This window comes from Somniosus microcephalus, chromosome 19, assembly GCF_052327205.1.
Source record: "Somniosus microcephalus isolate GS21.2 chromosome 19, FLI_Smic_1.0, whole genome shotgun sequence".
NCBI classification, from domain to species: domain Eukaryota; kingdom Metazoa; phylum Chordata; class Chondrichthyes; order Squaliformes; family Somniosidae; genus Somniosus; species Somniosus microcephalus.
The window spans coordinates 53317855-53330699 of NC_141005.1; the positions used below are offsets into that span (position 1 = coordinate 53317855).

Sequence of the window (12845 nt, forward strand, 5' to 3'; positions counted from 1 at the left end):
TACACTCCTGACTTGTAGATGCTGGAAAGGCTTTGGGGAGTCAGGAGAGGAGATGCTCGCCGCAGAATACCCAGCCTCTGACCTGCTCTTGTTCCCACAGTATTTATGTGGCTGGTCCAGTTAAGTTTCTGGTCAATGGTGACCCCCAGGATATTGATGGTTGTCCAAGTTTTGCTGCAAGTGGGCATGGACTGCTTCATTATCTGAGGAGTTGTGAATGGCACTGAACACTGTGCAATCATCAGCGAACATCCCCACTTCTGACCTTATGTTGGAGGGAAGGTCATTGATGAAGCAGCTGAAGATGGCTGGGCCTAGGGCACTGCCCTGAGGAACTCCTGCAGCGATGTCCTGGGGCTGTGATGATTGAACTCCAACCAACCATCTTCCTTTGTGACAAGGATGACCCCAGCCAGTGGGGAGTTCTCCCCTCCCCTCCCCAATTTCCCACTGACTTCAGTTTTACTAGGGCTCCTTGATGCCACACTCAGTCAAATGCTGCCTTGATGTCAAGGGTAGTCACTCTCACCTCACCTCTGGAATTCAGCTCCTTTGTCCATGTTTGGTCCAAGGCTATAATGAGATCTGGAGCCGAGTGGCCCTGCCGGAACCCAAACTGGGCATCAGTGAGCAGGTTATTGGCGAGTAAGTGCCGCTTGATAGCACTGTCGTCGACACCTTCCATCACTTTGCTGATGATTGGGAGTAGACTGATGGGGCGGTAATTGGCCAGATTGGATTTGTCCTGCTTTTTGTGGACAGGACATACCTGGACAGTGTTCCACATTGTCAGATTGATGCCAGTGTTATAGCTGTACTGGAACAGCTTGGCTAGAGGCGTGGCTAGTTCTGGTGCACAAGTTTTCAGCACAACAGGGCCCATAGACTTTGCTGTATCCAGTGCACTCAGCCGTTTCTCAATATCACGTGGAGTGAATCGAATTGGCTGAAGACTGGCTTCTGTGGTGGTGGGGACCGTAGGAGGAGGCAGACATGGTCACTCGGCACTTCTGGCTGAAGATGGTTGCAAACACTTCAGCTTTGTCTTTTGCACGCTCGTGCTGGGCTCCACCATCATTGAAGATGGGGATATTCATGGAGCCTCCTCCTCCAGTTTGTTGTTTAATGGCCCACCACCATGCACGACTGGATGTGGCAGAGCTTTAATCTGATCCGTTGATTGTGGGATCGCTTAGCTCTGTCTATAGCATGCTGCTTCCACTTTTTAGCATGCATGTAGTCCTGTGTTGCAGCTTCCCCAGATTGGTATCGCATTTTTAGGTAGGCCTGGTGCCACTCCTGGCATACTCTTGTACACTCCTTATTGAACCAGGGTTGGTCCCCTGGCTTGATGGTAATGGTAGAGTGAGGGGTATGCCAAGCCATGAGGTTATAGATTGTGGTGGAATACAATTCTGCTACTGCTGATGGCCCACAGCGCCTCATGGATGTTCAATTTTGAGCTGAGAGATCTGTTCTGAATCTATCCCACAAGTACTGTGCAGTGGTCACTGCTACCAATGCTGCTATGGACAGATGCATCTGCGACAGGTAGATTGGCGAGGACGAGGTCAAGTAGGTTTTTCCCTCGTGTTGGTGCTCTCACGACCCGTCACAGGCCCAGACTGGCAGCTATAGCCTTCAGGACTCAGCCAGCTCAGTCAGTAGTGGTGCTACCAAGCCACTCTTGCTGATGAACATTGAAGTCCCCCACCCAGAGTACATTCTGTGCACTTGCTACTCAGTGCTTCTTCCAAGTGGTGTTCAACATGGAGGAGTACTGATTCATCAGCTGAGGGAGGGTGGTAGGTGACAATCAGCAGGAGATTTCCTTGCCATGCTTGACCTGAAGCCATGAGACTTCATGGGGTCCGGAGTCAATGTCGAGGACTCCCAGGGCCACTTCTTCCTGACTATACCACTGTGCCGCCACCCTTGGTGGGTCTGTCCTGCCGGTGGGACAGGAAATACCCAGGGATGGTGATGGAGGAGTTTGGGACATTGGCTGAACAGTATGAGTATGACTAATCTGTGGGACGCCTCTCCCAATTTTGGCACAAGTCCCCAGATGTTGGTGAGGAGAACTTTGCCGGGTCGACCGGGCTGGGTGTGCCGTTGTCATGTCCGTAGCCAGTGCCAAGGTCGATGCCGGGTGGTCCGTCCGGTTTTATTCTTACTGATTGTTGTAGCGGTTTGTTACAACGGAGTGGCTTGCTCGGTCATTTCAGAGGGCAGTCAAGAGTCAACCATATTGTTGCAGGTCTGGAGTCACATATAGGCCCGGCAAGGATGGCCGATTTCCTTCCCTATAGGAAATCAGTGAACCAGATGGGTTTTTACGACAATCAATCAGATAGTTTCATTGTCACCATTACTGACACTAGCTTTTTTTTTTTTTTTTTAAATTCCAGATTTATTTAATTAGCTGAATTTAAATTCCCCAGCTGCTGTGGTGGGATTTTGAACTCACGTCTCCAGGTCATTACTCCAGGCCTCTGGATTACTAGTCCAGTAACAATCACTATGCTACCGTTTCCTAGCTTGCACTTTATGTTTTAGTTAAAATCAACTTGTGTTTTCATTGGCCGAAAAATTGCTGAGGCCATTTTTGATCCAAACACATTATGGATGTGGCTACATCTGACATGTTAAAAAACACAAGAACTTCTAACACTTCCATTCACTGGTGAAAAGATAAGTTTATGTGCAAACAAAATGTAACTACAAGGTTTTAAATAAAAAGAGTTGCAATACAGAAACCCACAAAGAACCCAGAATAGCCTGTTTCTGTGCTATATTCTATGTATGGTGTTGGTGTCCAGAGGTCTCAATCATTAGTGACAGAATTTGATTTTTATTGGTACCAATTGAATTTTTATTCAAGAATGGCAATTTCGTGGAAAGAAGCAGTAGGAAATGGACTTAATCGGAGAGAATAATGGTAGGAATACCACATGATTAAGTGATGGGAATTAGTATGAAACTGAAGTTTTGTACTGTCGAGGTACTTCTATGCAGAACAGAGTTATGTGCAGATGTATGGAATCATCAAGTTTTTGCTAGAGCAATAAAAATATTGACAGTAAACTTTGCAGTAATTCAGCACACTCACTTCCAATATAAGGGCTGAAATATTTCAATGTATAGTACATGCAATGATAGTTTAAATTCAATAACACAGCTAAATTTGGTTCTGAACTCAGGCAATTTTGCTCCCTCCTGCCTTTCTGTAAAGGAAATAGGCTTTTAATAACATACCTTTCAAAATGATTCACTAAAATGTCTTGCTTCAGTCCCTGCATATCAGGACCATATTGTGCTTCTTGGATTGTTTTCGGTTCTAGGATCTTGCAGTTCACTCAAGACACCTGTGGAGAAGAGAAGCCCCTTTTAAAAAAAAAAAATACAACTTCAGCTCATGGCCCAATTCTAACAAAACAGTGTGTTCGGCACAGCAGCACAGAATTAATTGTACACTAATTCTGAAACTGCCAGTAGCTTCCAACATCCCTTTATATCCTCAATTTATTTAACCACTGAAATAGCATTTTGCAATTTATTGAATACAGATAGTAATCCCAGATGCCCAACACGATTTTAGTACAGTACATGCATACTTAAAACAGTGGTGGTCTCTGTATACCTTCCTTTCCTTTTGCATCAGATTAAAACATATTCAAAAGTAAAATGGACAGAAGAGAATGAAACAAAACCAGTTCTCCCACATGCTGGTGGTAATGAATTTTTCCTCCTCCCATTATTTTTGGGCATCTGATTTAACACTCCCTATTAAAAAAAAAAATCTAGTTCAGTTCTAATCATAACCTCATCTGGAATGCAGACTTGCTGGTTGCTAAAAATTAAAAGACAATACAACTTTTTTGCACATATTAATCAGCCCAGCATTAACAATACATGAAGAGGTATGCGAGCCACAAGATAGTTATATTGTTAAAGGGTCAGAGGAGAAAAGAATAGAGCAGAGCTCCATACATGTACTCATATACATACATGGAGTGGTGCTATGGACCCCGCCTTAGAGATTTTGAAAGTTAAGAATGGATAAAATTAGGCCAGCTTTTGTTTGCCCCCAAACCTATGACTGCACAGTGAGTCACCCACTTCCCCACCACCAAAAAGTTTGAACAAATTTCAGCTGAAGTTACATTGCAATCAATTTGGAGTAAGAACACCTCTTGTAGAAACTTGCTTGTCCCAAAGCCAGCCCAAACAACTCCGATTTTGGCACCAGCACACCAAAATCAGTCACGGCAACAAACGTGCAGTATAATTGCAACATAGTCTGCAAATTTGCAAGATTTATACAGCACTGCACTTCACTAGGTTGGATAAAAACTCATTTAAGATGTCACCACTCTTCAGTATGCATTTGTAAAATTTGACCAAACCAACCCAGTTATAAGTATTTGAAAAATCTATTCTACCACTACCCCTTAATCATTTTCCAAGATAAACCAATCAAAAGTAATGAAAGGAACAGAGCAGTACATTTTAGTATATATACTGCTCTGTCACCGCTGTAAACTGGGCTTGAATTCAAGTTAGAAATGGGCTTGGCGAAGAAATGTGAGGTTATTCACTTTGGTAGGAAGAATAGAAAAATACTTTTTTAAATGGCGAGAAACTGTTAAATGTTGGTACTCAGAGATTTAGGTGTCCTCGTACAGGAAACACAAAGTTAGCATGCAGGTACAGCAAGCAATTAAGGTGGCAAATGACGTGTTGGCCTTTATTGCAAGGGGGTTGGAGTATAAGAGTAATTGTACATGGCTTTGGTGAGACCATAACTAGAGTACTGTGCAGAGTTTTGGTCTCCTTATCTGAGAAAGGACATGCATGCCTTAGAGGTGGTGCAATGAAGATTCACTAGACTGATCCCTGGGATGAGAGTTGTCCTACAAGGGGAGAGTGAATAGATTGGGCCTATACTCTCTGGAGTTTAAAAGAATGAGGTGATCTCATTGAAGCATACAAGATTCTGCAGGGGATTGGCAGGGCAGATGCGGAGAGGTTGTTTCCCCTGGCTGGAGAGTCGAGAACTTGGGGGCATAGTCTCAGGATAAAGGGTCAGCCATTTAAGACCGAGATGAGGAGGAATTTTTTCACTGAGGGTTGTGAATCTTTGGAATTCTCTACCCCAAAGGACTGTGGATGCTGAGTCATTGAATATATTCAAGGCCGATTCAGATAGATTTTTGGACACGAGGAAAATCAAGGGATATGGGGATCAAGCGAGAAAGTGGAGTTGAGGTCGAAGATCTTAATGAATGGGGGAGCAGACTCTAAGGGCCGTATGGCCTACTCCTACTCATGTTTAAACAAGGGTGTTATATTTGCAACCCTCCCATCTTCTGGCACCACCCCCATTTCAAAGGAGGATTGGAAGATTGTGGGTAGAGCCTCTACAATTTCCACCCATACTTCCCTCAGTAACCTAGGATGCATCTCATCCGGACCAGGTGACTTTTCTACTTTGGGGACTGCCAACCTTTCAAGTACATCCTCCTCCTCTATTTTTATCGTATTCAATATCGCTACTGCCTCCTGCTCCCCTGCTACATTGCCAGCATCCTTTTCTCTAGTGAAGACAGATGTAAAGTACTCATTTAGTACCTCAGCCATGCCCTCTGCCTCAACATGATTTTGGTCCCTAATCAGCCCCACCTTTCCTTTTACTACTTATATGTTTAGAAAAGACTTGAGGGTTCCCTTATGTTAGCCGCTAATCTATTGTCATATACTCTCGCTTTGCCCCACTTATTCCCTTTTTTAGATCTCCTCTGTGCCTTCCATATTCAGCTTGGTTTTCTATTGTATTATGAACCTTACAATTGTCACGAGCCCCTTTTTTGTCCGTCTCATTTTAACCTCTATCTTTAGTCACTCGGAGCTCTAGCTTTGGATGCCCTTCCTTTTCCCTCGTAGGAAATGAGTCCAATCTGTACCCGATCCATCTCCTCTTTGAAGGTCTCCCATTCTTCGATTACTATTTTGACTACCAATTTTTGATTCCAATCCACCTGGGCCAGATCCCTTAGCCCTTCTCCAGGTAAGTATTTTTGCACTTGATTGTACCTTGTCCTTTTCCATAACAATTCTAAATCTGATATGATAGCAAAATACTGCAGATGCTGGAAATCCAAAATAACAGAAAATGCTGGAAAAACTCAGGTCAGGCAACATCCGTGGAGAGAAATTTGAGTTGACGTTTCGGGTCGAAACCCTTCTTCAAAACTGGAAAGAAAATAGATCGAAGGCAAGGCTGCGATCGAACAAGAGACAATAAAAGGTATTCGAAGCCAGACAAGATGGTAATAGGCCCGTGGAGACAAAAGGCAGTGGAGATTAGGTGTGAAGTGTACTGGCAGGTAAGAGACAGCTGCCAGGTGAGAGAGAAACAAAGAGGGGGGGGGGGGGAAAGGAGGACCCAAAACAAAGGGGTGGAAAAAATTATAAGTAAAAAAGTAATAGGGGCCGAGGTTATGATCTGAAATTGTTGAACTCGATATTGAGTCCGGAAGGCTGCAAAGTGCCTAGTCAGAAGATGTTTACACTATGGGGTGTATACTATCGACCACCAAATAGTGGGAAGGAGCCACAGGAGCAAACTTGCAGGAAAATGACAGAAAGAAGCAAGTTCTGCAGAGTAGTGATAATAGGGGACTTTAATTATCCTAATAAAGACTGGGGTAGTAACAGTGTAAAGGGTAAAGAGGGGGAGGAATTCCTGAAATGTGAACATGAGTAGGCACTTTGCAGCCTTCCGGACTCAATATCGAGTTCAACAATTTCAGATCATAACCTCGGCCCCTATTACTTTTTTTACTTATAATTTTTTCCACCCCTTTGTTTTGGGTCCTCCTTTCCCACCCTCCTTTCCTTTTGTTTCTCTCTCTCTCACCTGGCAGCTGTCTCTTACCTGCCAGTACACTTCATACCTAATCTCAGCTGCCTTTTGTCTCCACGGGCCTATTACCATCTCGTCTGGCTTCAAATACCTTTTATTGTCTCTTGTTCGATCGCAGCCTTGACTTCGATCTATTTTCTTTTCTTTCCAGTTTTGAAGAAGGGTTTCAACCTGAAACGTCAACTCAAATGTCTCTCCACGGATGTTGCCTGACCTGCTGAGTTTTTCCAGCATTTTCTGTTGTTATTTCTAAATCTGATATGTTCCCCAAGTGCTCTCCTACTGAAACATGCTCCACTTCCAGCACTACTTCCTTCCTCATTGAGCTGGAAACAGTGACCAAGAAAGTTCTCATGTTCACATTTCAAGAATTCCTCCCCCTCTTTACCCTGTTACTAGCCCAGTCTTTATTAGGATAATTAAAGTCCCCTATTATCACTACTCTGCAGTTCTTACTTCATTCTGTAATTTTCCTGCAAGTTTGCTCCTCTTGCTCCTTCCCACTATTTGGTGGTCGATAGTATACACCCCATAGTGTAATAGCTCCTTTGCTGTTCTTTAGTTCCAACCAAATAGACTCTGTCTTTGACCCCTCAACTACATCATTCCTCTCCAGTGCTATAATAGTTTCTTTGATCAATACTGCCATTCCCTTCCTTTTTTTCCTTCACTATTTTTCCTGAATACATTGCAGCCAGGAATATTAAGTTCTCAATCCTGCCCTTCTTTTAGCCAGGTCTCCGTTATTGCCACTATATCATAGTCCCATGTGGCGACTTGTGCCTGCAGCTCACCAACCTTACTTCCCACGCTCCGTGCATTTACACCACGCACTCCAAACCCATCTTAGAGTGCTTCGCATTTGCCCCGTCTGATCCTTCCTATTTCAAAACTATTCTTTACTCGTGCTATTTGTCTCTCCCAGTCCTCTATGCACCTTGCTTCTCCTCTCGAGTGTTTCATCCTGATGCCCATCCCCCTGCCAAATTAGATTAAAACCTCCCCCAAAGTAAGTGTTAACCCTCCCAGGAGGATAGTGGTCCCAGCTCTGTTTAGATGCAACCCATTCACCTTTGAACAGGTGTTTCATGCCCCAGAACTGGTGCCAATGACCCAGGAATCTGAAGCCCTTCCTCCTGCACCACTTCTCCAGTCACGTGTTAACCCGTTTTATCCTATATTCCTATACTCATTAGCATGAGGCACTGGGAGTAATCCAGAGAGTACTACCTTTGAGGTCCTGCTTTTTAACTTTCTCCCGAGCTCCTGAAACTCTGACTGCAGGGCCTCAACCCCTTTTCTTCCCGAGTCATTGGTTCCCACATGGACCAGGATTTCCAGCTGTTCCTCTTCACCCTTCAAAATGTTCTGTACCCTCTGTGATGTTCTTTACCCTTGCACCAGGGAGGCAACAGACCATGTGGCACTCACGTCAGCAGTTGCAGAAATGCCCATCGAATCCCCTATGACCACTGCACTTCTACACTTTGCTGTGCCCCCCTCCACTGTGCAGCCATTTGCCCCACGGTGCTGTGGATGCACTCTCCCAAGGCGTTGCCTTGGGAGAGTGCTGAAATCCAGTTTAACCGTGCCACACTCCTGGAGAATTCCTGCCCTGTCGTGCCTCTTCCTATGCTGCCAGATGATCACCCACTTACTATCCTCCTGAACTCTGCAGCTGCAGGGTGACCACCCCCAGGAAATTCTCAGCCTCCCGTATACCCTGCAGTGACTCCAGCCGCTCCTCAAGCTCAGTAACCCGAAGCTCAAGTTCAAGCAACTGGAGGCATTTCCTGCACACATGGTTATCCAGGACACATGCGGTGTCCTGGACTTCCCAAAAGGCACAGGAATTGCAGGCAACGGGTCTCAACTGTCCCATCACTTTGTTTAAAAAAAAAATCCCTTTAGATCTAATTGATTACTCTGATTATTCATATTTACTGTAGTCCCTTCGTTTAAAGCACTTAGCATCTCCTTTCCCCTCCTCTGCACCAAATTCTCACCCTCACCAAATTCTCGTTGGCACTCAGTTGAGCAGATACTCCCAGCTCAGTGCACACAGAGCACGACTATCTTAAACCTTTCCTGTTGGCGGAACTTAAAATCCTGAAGTCTGGTATTGTCTCAAACTCACGCAGCTGCTGTTCTTTGCTGCAAACTTCTACAGGTAGCCTCCTAACTGAGCAGGTGTGGGCCAGTGAGTAATTGCTGAAAGCCCAACACTACAGAAAAGGTTTCTTGGCATGGAACACGAGTAGGCCATTCAGCCCCTCAAGCCTGCTGCGCCATTCAATTAGATCATGGCTGATCTGTACTTCAAATCCATTTACCGCCTTACCTCCATATCCTTACCCAACAAAAATCTAGATCTCACTCCTGAAAGCTCCAATTATTCCAGCATCTACACCTTTTCAGGGGAAGAGTGTTGTGTCCGTGTGTTAATAGAGACACTGAAGGCAGGAGTTGGTTTCACAGGTGTTTACTGAACAAAGTCTGGCGGTGAACTAACTGATACAATACAATATACAGGCTTATATAGCCCGAGTGGCAATTACCGGCATTACAGTACACAGGGGGCTCTTAAAGGCACATACACTACAATTCCTCCCCTTTTAGCCAACCAGTACATAATATTTTAAGTAATCATTAATTACATGTTACAAAAACAATAATCTACACATTGCTGCAGTTAATCAATTATAAGTCAGTCTCTCTGGAAGCTTCCTGACTCGGTCCGGATAACGCCTCGGTGGTGTAGTAGGTTCTGGTGGTGTAGTAGGTTCTTTTGGCAAGACTGATTCGGCTTGAATGCCAGTGTCGGGTTCATCTGGTTCCAGTATCACCGGATCGGGGGTAGATACTATGGGTATCTCTGCTTCATCATTAGGCGTATAGAGTTGTGGTGTAGGTTGTCCCTTTTCGGATGACTATGATCTGGGCAGCATGGCGCCTTATTATGCTTTCTCCAATGTCCACGGTATACATCAGCGGTCCTAGTCGTGTGCAAATAGTTCCAGGCTGCCATTTCTCGGTACGGTAGTCCTGGGCCAAAACTTGTTGACCTATCTGGAAGGTTCTAGTTGGCCTTTCATTCATGCCTTGAAATTGCCGGTTCTCCACGTCCCTTCTGATGTTTGGCTTGATCAAATCCAGCCGGCATCTTAGGCTTCTATTGAAGAACATCATGGCGGGAGTTTGGTTTGTAACCATATGTGTTGCATTCCTGTATGCAAACAAGAAGTTATCTACCTTATGTTGAAGTTTTGTGTCTTCATTACCCATGGCCTTCTTGAAGGTCTGGACAAACCTTTCAGCTAATCCATTGGTGGCGGGATGGTATGGGGTGGACGTGTAGTGCTTAACCCCATTGTTTTTTAAGAACTTCCTGAATTCTTCGGACACAAATTGCGGTCCATTATCAGAACAGATCTGTTCAGGCAGCCCATTCCTGGCAAATATGGTCCTTAATACTGTGGTGGTTTTTTCCGTGGTGGTGGAGGACATCTTTATTACCTCCGGCCACTTGGAGTGTGCATCAACCGCGATTAAGAACATTGAGTCCATAAATGGACCAGCAAAGTCGATGTGTACCCTTTGCCATGGAGACGAGGGCCACTCCCATGGATGTAGAGGGGCTTGTGGTGGAGCGTTTTGGACCTTCTGGCATCCTAGGCAGCTCTTGGTCATTTCTTCGATGTCTCCATCGATACCTGGCCACCATACAAACGCCCTGGCTAGGTTCTTCATTTCCACTCCACCCAGATGCCCCTCGTGAAGCTCCTTTAGCACTTTATCCTGGAGTTTGGGTGGAATCACCACTCTGGGTCCACACATCAAGGTTCCTCGGCACACTGACAGCTGTTCTCTTTGCGAGAATGCTGGCAACAGTGGTTCGCCATGAGCTGGCCATCCCTTCACTGTTAAATCGTAGACCCGAGAGAGAGTAGGGTCATTTCTCACTTCCCTTTCAATGGCAGAATTTGTTACTGGTAGACATTCGACTATGGTAGAATGGAACATCTCCACTGGGTCTACTGTAGGTGCCTCTTCTACTGTTGGCAACGGTAGGCGCGATAAACCGTCAGCATTCCCATGCTGTTTTGATCCTTTGTATTCTATGTTGTATTGGTGTGCCCCTAGAAAAAGGGACCACCTCTGTAGCCTTTGCGCTGTCATAATGGGAACACCCTTTTTAGGGTTGAATATGGAGATGAGGGGTTGATGGTCAGTCAACAAGGTACATTTTTGTCCGTGTAGGTAATGGTTGAATTTCTTCACTCCCCATACCAGGCGGAGTGCTTCCCTGTCGATTTGGGCATAGTTACGCTCAGCTGAGTTCAATGAGCGTGACGCAAAAGCTATCGGCTGTTCCGAGCCATCAGGGAATCTATGCGATAATACCGCGCCTACGCCGTAAGGGGATGCATCGCATGCCAGTCTGATTGGCAGTGATGGGTTGTAATGAGCCAAAACTTCCTTGGACGTGATTAAGTCTTTGCATTTATGGAAGGCACACTTACAGTCTTCGCTCCATTTCCAAATTACTCCTGTTTGTAGCAGTTCATTAAGAGGGTGCAGAAGAGTTGATAAATTACTATCATAAATTTTTACCGAACTTATCAATCCCAGGAACGACCTTAATTGTGAAACATTTTCAGGTGCTGGGGCTTTTATGACCGCTTCAATTTTTTCAGGTGACTTATGCAACCCTTCCTTATTAATTATGTGGCCACAATATGATTTGTTTCTGGAAAAATTCGCACTTGGGGCAGTTTGCTCGTAGGCCCCGTTCTCTCAGCCTCGTGAGCACCTGCTCCAAATTGGCAAGGTGCTCGTTGTCGTTTTCTCCTGTTACAAGGATGTCGTCTAGGTAGCATGGAGTCCCCGGAATCCCTTGGAGGACTTGCTCCATAGCTCTTTGCCAGATAGCTGGATCTGATGCTACTCCGAAAACCAGTCGATTGTACTGGTACAGGCCTTTGTGTGTATTTATCGTGAGAGACTTTTTAGAGGCCTCTTCAACCTGCATTTGTAGATATGCCTGTGCCAAGTCAATTTTGGTGAAACGTTTCCCTCCGGATAGTGAGGCGAAAATATCTTCTATCCTCGGAAGAGGATACTGTACCGTGTGAAGGACCGGGTTTACAGTCACCTTGAAGTCTCTGCAGATGCGAATTTTTCTCTGTTCTTCAGATTTATCATTATTCAACGTTTTCTTCATAACCGGGACGATGGGTGTTGCCCACTCGCTCCAATCTATCTTGGATAATACACCTGCCTTTTCCAAATTCTCCAGCTCTGCCTCGACTGCTGGACGAATTGCGTATGGCACCGGCCTTGCCTTAAAAAACTTGGGAATTGTTGCATCTTCCACTTTTATTGAGGGGGCGATGCCTTTCAAGGTTCCTAGTTTCTCTTCAAACACTTCCTTGGCATTGGCCAAGATGTCTTTTAATCGTTCAGGTATGACGTCATCATCATTTTTTTTCTTACTGGTCACCGTCACTGCCTGAATGGAGTGCCAGTCTAAACGTATCTTCCTGATCCATTCACGTCCCAACAGTGGTGGACCACCATCTTGTAGAACGTATAAATACAACTTCTGTATTTCCTTGCCGTTGTATACAACAGGCACCCTTATTTTTCCTTTGGGGTATACTTTCTGCCCCGTATATGTTTTCAAGATAATGGATGTGTCTTTTAAAGGTATAGGCGGAAATAGCCGCTCGTAATCCCGTCGATTTATGACGGTCAGAGCTGATCCTGTATCTAGCTCCATTTTAACTGGGGACCCTGCTATCGTGAGGGTAACCCAAATGGTCTGGTAATCTTCTTTGGCAATTACATTATGTAATTTGAGACAGCTTAGTCTCTTGTTTCCGGAGTCGCTATCGTTCTTCTGGTCTTCGGAGCT

At 45.1% G+C, this 12845-nt stretch overlaps 1 protein-coding gene across 6 annotated transcripts in view; it reads right to left on the reverse strand.

Moving 5' to 3' along the window:
• Window positions 1-12845, reverse strand: part of taok3a (TAO kinase 3a) — a 171807-nt gene that overhangs the window by 113167 nt on the left and 45795 nt on the right. For all 6 annotated transcript variants that reach the window (XM_085961790.1, XM_085961792.1, XM_085961788.1 and 3 more), the window contains exon 2: window positions 3259-3368. The gene's annotated coding sequence lies outside the window, so the exon portion shown is untranslated. The remainder of the gene's footprint in view (window positions 1-3258; window positions 3369-12845) is intronic.